The sequence below is a fragment of the Triticum dicoccoides genome, chromosome 4A, assembly GCF_002162155.2.
Source record: "Triticum dicoccoides isolate Atlit2015 ecotype Zavitan chromosome 4A, WEW_v2.0, whole genome shotgun sequence".
In the NCBI taxonomy this organism is placed as follows: Eukaryota; Viridiplantae; Streptophyta; class Magnoliopsida; order Poales; family Poaceae; genus Triticum; species Triticum dicoccoides.
Genome location: NC_041386.1, coordinates 593,709,962 through 593,712,430, shown reverse-complemented (window position 1 = coordinate 593,712,430; position 2,469 = coordinate 593,709,962).

Genomic DNA, 2,469 nt, shown 5'->3' with positions numbered 1-2,469 from the left:
CTAACGCTTAAGCGTCGCTTTAGGGACGCTTTACAAACAGAGGCGCCAACATTTGTCGAAGTTGGTGGAGGCAAGGAGTTTCACTCCGGAAACCTTCGACAATGAGATGCTATCTATGAGAAATGACTTTAGGCGAAAGGTTCGCTGGGCAACAATGGCAGTGGCGTTTTCTGCTGGGTCGGCGATATCTGGTGGTGAGGTCTTCGCTGGTTGTGACCCCGTATGCATTTGGTTTGCTATTGAATTCAGTAAGAGCGTGTGATCAGTTTTGTTCACTATAATTTTTGTACGTCTAGGGTAGTTCCTGCAGTTCTTGGTAATGTATACTTTAAATACTTTGAAAGCTTAGTTACATGGTTTGTGGTGGTTTAAGAGCATTGGAGTTGGATATAACTGCCAAGGTATTTTTAGTTAGTGACAGTAATATTTGGTTTGTTCATGTAGGTCGTCCTTGGGATTGGCTCTTTCCTTATCGATCCATTATGCCGGATGATTGGTGCAAGATTGGTTTGGGCAATCAGCAACTTCATAGTGTTTGCCTGCATGTTGGCTATAACAATACTGCGTTGGATCTCCCATGACCTGTACTTGAGCAAGCTTCAACACATTATTGGAGCAGATAAAATAGTCAAGACTTCAGCGCTCATTCTTTTCTCTCTTCTTGGATTGCTACTCTCGGTTAGTACCAGACCCTCAACACCTTCTTTGGTGCATTTGGAAGATGTCTTATACCCTCTGCTCTTGCATATGCATATCACTTACAGTGTTCCGTTCTCTGTGACTGCTGAGCTAACTGTCGGAACAGGAGACGAACAAGGTTTGTGTTCCGGTGTTTGCTTCTTTGCAGTATGTTTCAGTTGTTATTCTCGACTGAGAGTGTCTGCCCATGTCTAGGTTTGGCTACAGGAGTTCTAAATCTTGCCATCGTCGCTCCTCAGGTCGACCCTTACACATAGAATGATCTCCTTCGTCATGCATCATCGCTGAATGTGCCCTGAATGGGTCAACGCGTCACACGAGCAGGCCAGCGACCGCTTGTGTAAAGAAGGATCTTGGGTGAACCACTTACTATAAAATTAGGATCTAAACGTGCATTTTAAAAGAAGTAGGACTAAAGTGACACTGCCCAGAAACTTTTAGGACCTAAGTGTATTTAACTCTTTATTTAACGCAGTACAATCACAGACGTCACACACACATACACTCACCCTTGTGAATACACACCTATATTTATGGGCACGTCCAAGACACTGAGCCGACACAAAATATTGATGAGAGTGACTAAGTCACCACACACGCCTCATTGTCAATGGGAAAGTCTACTCCCAATGAACGAACATCATCGAAAGGACTGAAATAAATTCAAAAAAAATGCACACACGAGTGTCAAGTCTAGGAATTGAACCCTAATGGGCTGATTCCACTACAAAAAGCTACTCCCATCATCCCATAATGTAAGACGTTGCAAAAACATCTTATACTAGAAGAGCGTTGTACATGTTTTATTTTTACGTCGTAATTTTTTCAAGTTGTGAAAACTATCTACTTGATAGTTGGTTTGGCGTGTGGGGAAACAATAGAGTGTTTTTTAATTAGAGATGCTACACCTATGGACAGACTTTACAAAATCATGATCACAGATGGATGTGTCAATTTATGGCTTGAGATTAGGGGAAGAGTGGGCCAACGGTGAAAATCAAGGAAGTGATTTTATCGGATGTCCCCGAAGGAGAGTTTTCGGTATGACCAATCTGTAGCGAATCGTCTGTGAGTGAACCATTTTTCCTTTTATATTATGGTGTTTGGGTGGGTCTTTTTGACGGTGTGGTTGAAGAGCGTCTTTTAATTCATACAAATACATGAGAAAGTTATTTATGTTGTTGGACGCGCGTATTATGCTGGTGCTAAACATATCATAGGCAACACTTTCTTTTTGTCAATGAAGGTCCACACCACCCGGGCACTTACCAAGGGACCCATTCATCAAAAGATCCCACCACAAAGCCCATGTCAATGACCCAATCATTCATGTATCCAATCTAATTTGAATATCTTAGTTGAATGAGGGGCCTTTAAAATCAAAGAGCTTAACGAGGTTAGAGATTTCATTGTCACGATCAAGGATTGACTGAGTGAAAATTAAGGCATTAAAATTGTATACCTCAATTGAATGGAAGAGCTTCAAAATTAGGGAGCATAGTGTACAAGAAATGAATGAGAAAGCTACGTGTAAAATTGTTGACCTCGCCAAAATTGAATGATCCAATTTCAAATTAAAGATCTTAATTAATTTTGAGCCTTAAAAACTAGCCCCTCCCCCCAAAAAAAGTCCTCGTCCCCCGTGCCGCTCTCACGAGCGGCCCGTGCGGAACCCCAGTTCGCCGCCGCCGCCCTCCTTTCTCGCCTTCCTCCTCCCTCACCGCCACTAGGGGATGCGCAGGGCAAAGCCTGCGCGTGCGTCGGCGGCGG